General features: G+C 32.8%; 1 pseudogene; it reads right to left on the reverse strand.

Moving 5' to 3' along the window:
* Window positions 1-9,051: 9,051 nt before the first annotated feature.
* LOC148625138 (uncharacterized) lies at window positions 9,052-12,319 on the reverse strand (annotated as a pseudogene).
* Window positions 12,320-13,925: the final 1,606 nt, after the last annotated feature.

Consider the following 13,925-nt stretch of genomic DNA (forward strand, 5'->3'; position numbering starts at 1 on the left):
TGAAATAAAAGTCATACGCTGGACACAGCCACAGTATGAAGATAAGTATATGTACTTAAAATCTCGTAAGGAATACATCAGGTCCTTTCATAAATTTAAAATTGTTAGGAGTTATTAGCATGACAAGATAAATGGCTTGCCTTACTGTCTCACGAGAGAAAATATTCTAGTCAATATGATTTTTTTTATGTAGGTGGCATTAAAATATTTTTTTTTTCGGCTAGTAAAATTTATTTGGAGGTATTTTCGGATTACATCAGTACTAATTTGAAGTTTAGATGCCAGTCATTCAATCGTGCTATTGACTGAAAATTTTGGATTACTTCCCTTATCTCAGGTCTTTTGGGATTGTTTACATGCTGAAAGTTATCCGGTGATACTTCATAATTTTGACATAGAAATATCATGATTGTAATGAGGTGTATAAACAGTGTACAAAGTAACTCTAAATCCAAAAGGGAAGACAAATCCAATCACATGTATGTTCCGATCACAAGTTACTTTAATTTAAGCATACTTAATTTAGTGCTATTGGCATAGATATATGTTATTCTTTAGTAAGGTCTTTATGTGTTCTAGTGTTCCTGTCATGTTGAAATGTTTCAATTACTTCGGAGACGACATGTATTTTTAAAAGGAGACTTTTAATTAAGGTTTTATACATAATTTCTTTTAAGAAATGGAATTAATTAGATAAACACAAAAGTGTATTAAAAAAATAATCACCAGAAATACTTGGGCCAAACAACGATTAGTATAAAAGCACAAAACTCTTGGGTCATGAATTTTATCAACTTATAGCTCGAAAAAAAACCTATTATCTTTTCATTGCAAATGACAGAACAAAAAGGTAGAAAATTACAGCGTAAAAAGTAAAATTAAACAGCAAATTTTATGATTTGGCTAAAGAATTATTTCTTTAGACAATCAGTTTACTGTGACCGAGAGATGTAGGATTCTAAAACTTATTTACTGGCTACCTTCAGAAAACGTTAGTTCATGACAAAATGTAATAAAAAAAATACATGTGATAATTGTTTTGATTTTCTTGAACAACATGGATTGCATGTCTACCAAGACATACATGCAAAATCAATTAATGAGAAGAAAAATAAATGCACCAAAATATGTATGTTTCCGGCGAACATTTTAAATCTAGTAATTACCGAAACTGTTTTAATTCCAAATCAAACCAGCGACCTACATCACAGGTAAGACCGGTAAATATTCGACATTTACTATTATCAAATTTTGATATATTATTTGTTTTTGTTTTTAGCAACTGTATGAAATTATGTATATTTTTCACTCCATATCGATCGGAAATGTTCTACTGGCGAAAATTATCTTAAAACTTCTTTTGTATCTGTTTGACAGGAAATTTTATACCAAATCTCCAGTGGACCATAGCGTTTGATGTAGGTTCTAAGGTGTGTTGCATTTTTGATTTAAAAAAAGTACCAGTAACTTATCTTTTATATCTAATCGGAAGTCCAAAATGACACAGTTATTAAATGTATGTTATTTTCTCATAATGGCGGGCAATAATTTCCTATTTCGTCTACCCCAGACGTGACTTTTTATGAAATTTCGGCGGGTGTTTCTACAAAAGCAGAGGACGCTTACCCTACCAGTGCACCTGGTCCAAGCCCCCAGTTGTTAGTGGAGACCGAGTTGCACATTTACTTTTGTAACATTGTATGTATTATTTTAGTTACTTTATGTTCTTTGTTGTGATTGTCTGCTTTCCATGTCTGGTCTTTGTCCTCTTTGTAGACAAATTGATAGTTAATGCTTTTTACTTAATCTGTCTTTGTAGAAAAGGAAATACTATTTGGTTCATGCACTCTTTCCCACTAACACGCAACTTCAAGATTATTTTCTTTTTTCACATATTTTCTCAATGATCATTTAGAAGGTATTTTGTAATATAATTTTAATGCCTTTGTTTGCTCAGAAGTCCATTAAATAAATTTCTACAAAGGATTTACTTTGACACCATGAATGTTATACTAGGGGTGCTTACATTTGTTTTGATTACCAAATCAGAAGGGAAGACGAATGAAAATGCTACAGCGTCAGGTAAAGCGTCCATTAGAATCATGATTATAAGGAAAATGTCAATTTGTGACATTTTTATGATAATAATACTATTAAAAAGTTTATGGCTCAAAATTTCTCTTTCGCTTACCCTGATCGTTACTTTTTAAGAGCAACGATAGAAAGGCAGAGGACACTCACTTTCCGGTGGAAACGGTCCATTAACCCAGTTAAGGGTAACATGCACGTATAAAATAAGGATTCTGATAATAATCTGATTTTTTTATTATACTAAAAATGAAATTATCTAAATATTTTAATTAAACAGTAGCAAAAGTACAACAGTACTACTGAATGTAAAATTTAAAACATTGAAAAGAACAAAAGTCTTGTAAGGAAATATTGAAGGCCATGACTACATCATTCTGACATACTTCAAACATAAAACCTCTATTTTAGTTTGCGTATAAATCTTTTTTTTTATTAGCAAATTTTGTTATTTTAGATACGATTAAATATTTGAGATACAAATGGGAGCTGTGGTTCAAGTCTATTGATATAAACAACGACGGTGTTGGTAGTTGATGCTGACGAATGTACAAAGAGCTTTGCAGAAATTAATAACATGATCGGAAAAGAAAAAGAAAGAACAATAGGCATAATGATAAATTGGTGGAATACCTGTGTCCTACTGTCTTCTTATGCCGAGGATGAATCTGTGGAGCAGTTTTTTAATAGACTGCAGACAATATATGCAAGTGACCCCTTGGGGGTATACAGAGAATCAAAAAGTGTGTTTCAAAGAAATATTTGATGTGTTTGACGTTAACAATGATAGTTTAATTGGGCTAAACGAGTTCATGAATGCGTATAAGGCCTTTGGGTATCAAGTTCTACATGACAATAATGTTCTCATCAAGAATTTCAAGAAGATCAGTCCTAAAGGAAATCATGTGCCAGTTATTGGAGTGGTTGATGACTGGGTTACATTTACTACTTCAAATAATACATTAATACAAAATTTTGTGATAGAGGACTTTGAAGAAGCCATTAAGGCTGTCTCTATTGCATGAATGATAACAAAGTCAGATTAAAAATAGGAAACGTTTGCGCTTTGGTCTCTAAACTCAATAGATTTCGTATGATTTTAAAGTATTTACTTAAATTTCATACTGCTAAAAAAAGATATGAATGAACTTCCTCTAAAATTATATTAGCTTTGTTTCGTGTATTTGTTAAAGAGGAAAAGTCTCAAGGGAACCAGGATGGGTACGTTGGTGATAAAGAACAGAATTCATTGACAACGACTAGACTAGAAAAAAAAGACAAACAGCAAAAACAAACAAAAACTAAAATAACACAAACACAGTAACAAAAGTACAGTAAAATCTGTCTAAACAACCACCTGTATTCAGCGACCTCATGCCTTATGACCTTTCATAACCCTTCGGTCCTGTTGCAAAATGTCGTCAGTAGTCAAAGTGCAATAACTCTTACAAGATTTGTTGGACTAAGATTACAGTGAAGTGTTCATGAAAATATATTCTAAAATATCTGAAGCAATTCACGACGCGTATTTCAAAGGCGTGAACTAACAATGTATTCTACTGTTGAGAAATCTCCCAGACTGCATAACAATAAATTGGTCTAACTTGCTAGACCATACGGGCAACATACAGTCGAATACAAAAATCATGACCATATATATATGTATATATATACAACGTCTCAGAATGTGACGACTCTTTTCGTTACACTGTTCCATCGGATCAAATTGATACAGGGAAGATATGTAAACGTATAGAAAGGTCTGAAAAATTCCCAACGATGTTAGAACTGTTTGCAATGCAAATGTTTGGTCGTTCCCTTCGCGGGACTCGAACTCGTATCGCTGTAACATCTATGGCAACACCGCCTGCATAAAGTCCAACGCCCTAGACCACTCGGCCAGCTAGGCTATATAAAAACATAGCTTTCGCTGGCCTATAATATATATCACTATAATTTAACAATTACATCAGTTTCATGTAAACATCAGAATTTAAGTTGGCCATGAAATTAAGAAAATAGTCTTTTCAAACGCGTTCCATGTTTCCTTACAAAACAATTTAATTTGAATATGTTTTTTTTTATTTTGTTTTCTTTTTCATTAATTTTCGTTGAAGATATTTGACATATTGTCGGTTGTACTTTTGGTAATAACGTCAGCTTATTTTTTATTCGATTCAATTAAACATTGATCTTACTGAAATTAAATATATTATTTTAAAGTATAATAAACAGCCCATAATGATAAAATGTCTGAGAATAAGGATTTTAAAACGTCCGATTGTAAATTTGAATATATAGAAACATTCGTAAACGTTGGCTGTTTTAATTGGGTGATATAATGCACAATAATTTTCCTATCAAAGATGTACCTTCATTGTTGATATGTCTGCCGACGTAATCAAGATTTTCTGACAGGGAATTAACAATCGTAACATTGTTGTTAAAAATGAACACTGAACTCTGCTAAAAACTGGTACATTACAGAGGTTTGGTTTGCTGAAACATGCTTTTTAACAATAGTTTAGGTGGCTTCCACTTGAACCGACGTCATCCAGTTTTGAAACAAATACAACGTTACTGATTACTTTAGTTTGATAATAAAAGAGACGACGACATCCTTTGTTCCCGACATGAATCAATCCATAACAATAAAAGAAAACAAATATCAGAAGGAAAGACAATTGCTATGCTGTTCATAAGATGACATACATAAAATATAATGAATCGGTCAACCCGGGAAAAGGGCTTTTTTAAAGAGTTAAATGCACCCACCGAACATAAACCTAGAACTTTTTCAAATTTGACGAGGATATATTAAAGTTCATCTTGTCGTTAACAAAATCGTATGAGCCAGTTTTTTTTTTTTTGGGGGGGGGGGGGAAATTCACGTTTATTTTCAAATTTGTGCACATTTAATGTAACATTTGTATGTAGACCAAGATGTAGTCCTTGTTCATATTAAATAATTTAATTCTGGCACAGAATCTGGCATTAAAAATAGGTACCAACGAAGACATTTTTTTGTATTTTTTCCTTCCTGATGTTAAAACTCATTCAAAAAGTTGTTTTCATCATTTTCATGAAATATCGGGGTAGGATTTGCCTTTTAGTTGTTTAATAATAATAATAATAATAATAATAATAATAATAAAAGACAAAAACGAAAACAAAAACAAACAAAAATTTAAAAAAATAAATGACAAAATCGTCATTGAAATATGTCACAAATTATTTATGATATTTAACTTTATCATTTTTAATACACAAGTATTATTCAGAAATTATTTTGTATGTTTGAATCTTTGAAATGGCAGACCTTGGCAGTCCATTTAAACTAGGACCAAGCTCTACCAAACGCAGCAAAGTATCATTTAAATGAGAAGAATGCATAATATGCCACACTAAAACTCCAGAAAAAGTGTGCTCCTGTACTTGCTGACTTATTCATTCACTCTTGTGAGGCTGACATTATAGCTGATCTAATCCAAAAGAAGGAACATTGTATAGCTAGATCCTTTTATTTCTGTTTCACTTTATAGATGACGTATTATCGTTAAACAATCCTAGTTTCGGGGATTTTATACATCGCATCTACCCCAAAGACCTTGAGATAAAGGATACTACAGACACTGCAAAGGCAGCTTCATATCTTGACCTACACTTAGAGTTCGATGGTAAAGGAAAACTATTGACCAAACTATACGACTAATACACGATGACTTTTCATTCCGTATTGTCAACTTTCCTTTTATCTGTGGCAAACATCCTTTCAGCACCCGGAGTTTTCATATCAGAACTCATACGTTAAGCAAGAGCTTGCGTAACTACGCAGTACACAGACTTTTTGTATCGTATTAGACTTCTTACATTAGGCTTATGGAACAGGGTTATGTTGCTACTAAATTGAAGTTTTCTGATCGGCACCATGAAAACTTATTTGTTCAACGTGTTTTCCTTTCCTCTTTCGTCCACCCTCGTCGGCGGGTGTTTCTGGAGCAAAAGACATTTACCATACCGGTGCACCTGGTCCATGCTCCCAGTTTTTAGTTGAGTCCGAATTTATTTTTGTTACTTTGTATGTATTATTCTGGTTATTTTATGTTCTTTGTTGTGTGTGTCTGTTTTCCATGTCTGGTCTTTGTACCTGGATAACATTTTTTTTTATTTCATCTAGAATGTTGGTTTCCTTGATTGCTTTTTTGCCAATAAAAGTAAAAACACGTTAATTTGTGCTCTGGAAATTCAAAAAGATGATACAGCTTCCTTGATTTCACAAGAACTACCATCTGAGTGTAAAAGACATCAGCTTTTACATTCAATACCACCGTTTTTGCTTCAAATCTTATTCTAGCAAACAAAATTTAAGTTCTACCAAATTTAAATACAACGAAACAGAAAAAAAAGACATAAATATTTCCTCAGTTGGTGTGGTAACGAGGTCTGACTGGAGCAAATGTTTCATGTGTAAAAATAAGACATAAAAAAGGTAAAAAGCTCCATAAAGTAGAATCACAGGAGAGAACTGACAATAGTTTGCTTGATTTCCATATAGAGTTGACTGTTTTATATGAGCATTTTAGAGACATTTCAATATATCATTCTGGGTGTATGACCAAATATTTATTTAAAACAACAGGAGCTAACATCAAGGATGAAGCTGTAGCTGACCAATGTGACCATAATTAGGCATTTGAAATCCTGATTTCAGAGATTTCAAGAGACCTGATAAACAATGAAAAGGCATTTTTGCTTTCAATTCATTGGAAACATTCAAATCATATCTACTAGAAGAGCGGATTGTTAGCTTATCAGCATTTAAGGTATCCGACCCATAAATGGCCCAAAAACAACCAGCAAAATAATTTGGTTTTTTATCAGTAGTTATAAGCAGAGGTGTCAAGTGCTTCTTACTATAAAAAAAAAATCCGTAAAATGTTCAAGGTATTAGCACAGGGTTTGGTTATATCACCCCCCTTTTTTGCCATATTTTGGGGGTTAGGGGGTACAAGAAGTGTTCAAATGACAGTAACCACTTTAATATAATATACTACTATATACCTCAAGAGGAACCATAAAGATGTTCTTATCAATTGAAACTAATAAAGTTCTCATAGCTATAGGTTGTTCTATTTTTACACATGTATGGTTGTTACTAAAAATAGAAATAGAAGAAAAGGCTAAATAGGCACAACCACAGAAATTAAGGAGTCCAGAAATACAACATTTTTTAGGCACTCAACATTTGCATTAAAAATAACTTTAGTTATTGTTAATGTTGTAAAACAAATTTCAGAGACTTTTACCGTGCCAATTTCTATGAATTAAGATTCGTAATGTCAAGGTCGTTGTCGTGAGATGTAGACTGGCAATCAATTATATATTTTTTTTGGTGTCTCGTTTCAGTTTATCTCTTTTGTTTTTCACAATACTTTAAGTTTGCATACAACGTTGATAGTGTGTCATAATAGGGACATTTAACAACCAAAAGGTTAAAGGTTAAGGTCACCTTAAAGGCTAAAATCTGCTAACAATTTCCTTTTAATGCTCAATCCTAACAAGTGTGTATTTTTTTTTAATAATTTGAAGAACTGATCCTTGCTATTGACAGTTTTACACCTGAGAAATATCATTAGATATATATGGTCAAGTCCAACCTCCAACACAAGATATTTTGGAATTCATGTTCTTGCAAGTATGCATTTACATGTATCACTATTCAAAACTATAGATATTAAAATGTGCGACTATGGTGCACGAGAGTATTACACTATTACACAAAGTGATGTTGGAATTCAAAACCTAATTATTAGGAATGACGATTTCTTCCCTGTCGATTCAAAATGATGTCTTGAGGTCATTAGTTTGTAGAAAAGTTTAAAAGACTCTTTTTCATAAATGAGACAATACCAAAGCCAAATAAATATTAAGCATCTTGGCAGCAAATCTAACAAGGGTTCCCTCAACACTTATCTCGGGATCCTAACGGCATACATATAATAACCAAATACTGCACAGACATACAATAATTTATTTAGAAGTAATCTATACTCTGAATTCTAAATTCACATAATTCTTTTCATCACATAAAAGCACGAGTTGCAAATGTTTACAGTCATGTAATGTCTTGCAGTACATATTTTTTCTATTTGGTATGAATCAACAGATGGTTCTTGACAATGAATAATCTTCAGTAAAAAATATGTTTTTATGAAAAATACTTATTAGAAGATTAAAGAAAGAAAAGGGCTAACAAAAAAATCAAGAACCCCATCAACGTAGAAGACTAGTTACATGCATTTATAATACCAACATTATTTATCAAGCATAAATAAAAATAACAAAATAAGTTATGACAAAAATATGTGATACAAATGTATCTATCAACTAGAGTATTTCATGAAACCTAATTGCTCAATTGCAATAAATGATTTAATCAACATGCTTAGGTAATTGAAGTCCTTCAAAACAATTATAGCTATAGCTGATCATGTCATCAAATAAGAATAAAAAGCTTCAGAGAGTGCAGCATGATACAACTGCAGTGGTCAAATCCTGAACACTTGAGAGTGCAAACACAATATTAGTTTTTGGCACATTTAATCATAGGTACTTACAATTCATTATGGACACAACAACAGGTTTGGACACTATATGCACAAAATTTTAAATTCAATCAAAATATTTCAAAATCAGACCAAAAATAAGAGTCAATTTTTTGGGATGGAGCCTCTTTTACCCTTTATAACTCAAAAACTGAATGAGATATCAGAAATCTGACTGAAAAAACACAATCAGGACTTTTTATGAGGAATCAGTTAAAAAAATGTTGAAAATAGACCAAACATTTAACAAAGTAGTAGGAACCTTCGTTTAGTCAATAGTAAAATAATATCCAAATTTCATAACAATGGGTTAACCACACGCAAAGTAATTGCATGGGGGAAAAATGGGTCACCGTTTTCACTATACACACACTGCTTCAAAGCATGGGATACATAAGTTCTAAATGACACATACAGAACTATGGCTCAAATGAGCTAATGAACACTTTAACACAATTCTGCAAAAAACTTGCATAATTTTTGTACCACAGACGACATTAATTTTTTATCATTTGAAACCCTTGGTTTTCCAAAAATGTTCTTTGACATAAGAACATCAAGAAGCCCATCTTCTCCTTTACGAACATATATAAGTTTTAAATGTACACAACTTAAACCTGACCCAGCCATGTTCTCTGCTGTTGTCATTTTCATTACACCACTAGCAATAAGGGGATGAAAACTTGGCAAGTTCTTAGATTTTGCCCTGATGAAGTTTTCCTGTATCAGATGACTATTTGTTTGATATGAGTACTTAAACAGTTGTTCAGAGGTTATATTTGCTGCAGTAAGTATTTTGTCAAGCATCTTTACATCATCTTCAGCATTATGTGCATTATAGATTTCCTTACAAAAATGTTGTGCTAGATAAGGTTGACTATTTTCCTATTTTTTGAAATTGTGATCTAAATAAAGCTAATGAGTCTACAAGTCCTACTACAGCTTCTGTAAAATTATCAAACATTCTACAATTATAAACAGCTGCTGACAAAACTCCAAAATCGAAACTTCTCCCATTATGTGCTACAAGTAAAACATTATTGAACTTTTTGAACCAAAGAAAAAAATCTGGTATGACAGCCCTAATATTAACAAAATCAAGTTCTATCCCTTTTAAAAAAAATTTTTGTCCATCCTTAACAATCCCAGTTACTTGTTCAGCTTCATCGGACATTGGCATTTCAGGAGACACATATCTACTGAAATTAATCTGTGTTCTGTGTTCTTTTGCTGCAATCTGCACAATGTGTGGAAATATATTTCTTCTGACTGTCAGAAAATAAATTGGAATACATTTTGAATAATTTCATGCATATTCTCCTTGCCCAGTCTTGCATATATATAAATGACCTTTATTGATCGTTCTTTAGCAGATCTGTTAAGAATGTATGTTTGAATAAACAGACTATACTTTGAAATAGTCTAACATACCGAATCATATCTTTATTGTGCTAGCTTTGACTTGTAGCCAACAAATATTCATTCTTTCTCCTACATGTATTGTTTTGACTAACATGTAGATAGCAGTATCTACCAACTTTAAAGTCTTTAGTGTGATCAATCTTACAAATTGTTACACTTATGGTGAGCATGCTACCACCGAAGCGGTCCCATATGCATGGTATGAATGGTTTAGATATTTGGTATATAAATGTATAATTGGATTCAAAATGTAACAAAAAATCTAGCTTAATGTAGGCATTTCAGTAAGTAAAACATCCTCATATTTCAAGACCTCTTATTTCTTTGAAAACAGACATAAAGCTAATTTCATCAAACATGACATCTATCATTGTTTATTGTAAATGTTAGCGTATAAGGACAAGAATTTTACAAATTGCATAATTGTAAAACTTATTTTTTTCAGTGTAGACCTGATTTGGTACCTGAAAAGTACTATCACTTACTCAAGTCTGTAGTTTCTAAATCTATTAGAACAAAATTTGGATTAGCCAAAGGTGGTACTGAAGTATATGCTGGCTTTGGAATAGCATCAGGAATCATTTCAATGTTATCTGCCTGTTCTGTTAGACTTATCTCTGAAAAGAAACAACCATGCAGATGCACGTCTGTTTGAGTCTATGCAGTTGACGAAGAGAGCTTAATTTTATGTTAAAATGTTGATAGTAATTCACAAAATTCAAGAAATTTGGTTATATTCACAATTCACTTATTTTGACCCTTATTTGAGTATATAGGCAATTCATCTTCAACAACAGCAAGTAAAACTTTGACTGGACTCAAATATCAATTTTCACAAAACAGGGCAAATTTCACCTATAAATGTACCTCTGCGTTTTACATAAATGTACCAATGGGTTTTCCATTGTAGATAATTTCAACTTGCTACAACAGGTATACAAAGTTAATATGTGACAAGAATCTAAACAGATCATAAACCTTCATCTTAGGATTGGTCTAACTGTTGTGCATACCGGACTCATAGCTTGCACCCTCTGACGCCTCACAGGCTCCTTTGGAAGTTGATCTTTCTTCCTTTAATTTTAGGCGGCGTAATTTCTGTTCTGGTAATATGGACTTTCCTTGACGCTTTTCTCTTTCAATATCTTTCTTTAAGTTATATGAAACTGTATAGCTGCCTGGGGAAAGCCCATTCTTTTGGAATGTCTGTGAACAGAAGATATATATTGTACTATTTAAGGATGCTTGATTGAGTGTAGTCAATCTGGGGATTGAATACATTTGCCGTACCTCATTTTTGCATACTTCTATAGCTGATATGTTGATATTAGATCATATTTACTATGTCTGAAATTGTCCTTTGATAAGTATCGGGTACATGACAGTGACGTAAAATTGCAACAAAGCACAAAACAGAATTTTGGCAAAGGACCAGTGATTTTAATGCTTTTCGATTTAAAAGTTATGGTGTGACTTCAATTTTAAATAATTAATTTTTACATATAATTTGAAATACATGTAATAGAAATTGTTCAAAAAGATGTCTTTCATTTGGTCTATATTTGTACAAAAAGTATGCAGAATTAAAGTTTGAACTGGGACAATTCTGCAAAAAACTTGCATAATTGTTGTACCACAGACGACATTAATTTTCTATCATTTGAAACCCTTGGTTTTCCAAAAATGTTCTTTGACATAAGAACATCAAGAAGACCATCTTCTCCTTTACGAACATATAAAAGTTTTAAATGTACACTTGGCATCTCCTTGGGACTTTTGTTGTCTTTGTGCGTTGTACCATATGCAACTCGGTTTAACTCGTTACAAGCCATACATTGCACATACAGGTAGCCACCGAGTCCACATTTCATTTCTGCCTTCACTGTTTTGTGGCTAAGAATAAGCGGGTCAAGCAAACACTGTCTACAAGACTGCAGGTTGTCTAGAGGTGTGCCCCATTCAATCAATCGTCTGCCCGAATGCCGGGACGTAGTAGTGTTTATCTTGGAACTTCGCAGAAGTTTGTCAATTCCGGGACAACACGCCTCACAAGCCGTTACCCCCGACATGCAAATATGACCTATACCATAATTATGGTCAATTTCTATGTTCTTGGTGAAGATTCGACTGTCTAGTTCACTGTCAGTGCTGGAGGGCTTAGAAAATCGCCCACGTCTATCCCGGCAGACGACCGAGTCAGCCATGCTGTTTTGTTGTTGTTATGCAATGAATTGCAATTTTTATTTCCGATTCGTAAAATAACATGCAATATTTTTTAAAGAAAAAGGGATTATACTATATTTTTACTGAAAATATACAATTTCAAAGTATTTTATTTCATTCTTAAAAATTGAATAAAAATTAAGTGTACTTTCGTTTACTTTACGAAAATTACCGAGGTTAAAAGAAATAAGACACCTCGGTAAACTTCGGAAAATTGACCGGAAGTTTTTATTATGGGTCGGATATCTTAAATAAAAAAACCGACTGCTAAAGAATTTTTGGGTTCTATCGTAATACAGTCTCAACAGGGTCAAACATGTTTACAGTAGTGACATTTATGTTGTAGATTCTATTGAAGCTGCTAATGAACTGAAATTTGAGCTTCGGTTTTCACAAATGACCAATGAATTGGAAGTATCCGGCGCAGATAATGATAAACAAATTCTGGATAAAGCCGCCGAAATTTTACGACGTGACATAGAAAGGCTTCACATAAACAACCAGTTTTATCAACTTCTAACGAGTGTTAACTTGAATTGAATTGAAGTTATGTCACCACCTATTGTTACAAAATATGTGTCATGGCTCATAGAGGAAAAATATGTTTGTCTGCATGAGAGCCAAGACAGTTGGCATCTGAAAAATTGCGCAAATGTCTTGCAATTAAAGAGACTTTGGTGTCCCTTGGTAAATGTTCCTTCACTCCACTTCAAGACAATAGGTCGATAATTTGAACACCAACAGTTTTTGTTGTTCTTTTGATAAAGTTGGACAATATATAACAAGTTTAGCAAATCACAAAGTTAAAAAAATATGCACTGGTATTTGTGTTCCAAATGGTCTGCCAAATGTCACTTTAAGAAGTCACCAGTACAGACATATGTAGCTCATTAAAATCTACCATCTGCAAAATACTCCCTGTGGCTCACGCCCTAACTGGGTGTGACAGTACTTCTTCGATATATGGTATTGGAAAGCAGCCTAAGAAGTCTTCAATGAAGACCGGTGGGTGGCCTTGGGCTGACATTTTCATCCTGGTGGGGTTGTCTTTTTGACAAATACACCATACCTATTATCGTAATATGATGAATCTTCTTGATGACAAACATGATTCATTCATTGATTTATTTAACCTGTCGTAGGGGCTCAAGACTAGTGACTTTTTATAAGATGTTATTTGAACTTGCAAAGGAAAGTTGGTGTGTAGTCGGGAATGTGTGTATTTTGAACAAAGTTTGTCATGCACCGAATCATGCCCTTATCAACGTTCAGACGTATGTAAGTGTACTATATGATGAAAATTTGAAAAAAAATCATTCTGTACATGAACTTAATGGCCATTTTTATATGCTCGGCAGACAGTAGTCTTCTATATTTTTTGCGGGCACTTCTTATTTTTAATGTTTTCACTTGTATTTATTTTGATTTGTATGATCTTTGGTGTATCAACTACATAATTCTTTTCTTATTGCCATAGTCTGCCATTTTCAAGTAAAGCATGCAAAGTCGCTTTCTCTCTTTTATAGATTTATACATTTTTACTGTTGTTTTGATTTTGGGCATGTTTGTGAATGGTATTTTTAATTT

The sequence above is a fragment of the Perna viridis genome, chromosome 2 (genome assembly GCF_037379345.1).
Source record: "Perna viridis isolate PV_CMFRI_1.1 ecotype Kerala chromosome 2, ASM3737934v1, whole genome shotgun sequence".
Taxonomy (NCBI): Eukaryota; Metazoa; Mollusca; class Bivalvia; order Mytilida; family Mytilidae; genus Perna; species Perna viridis.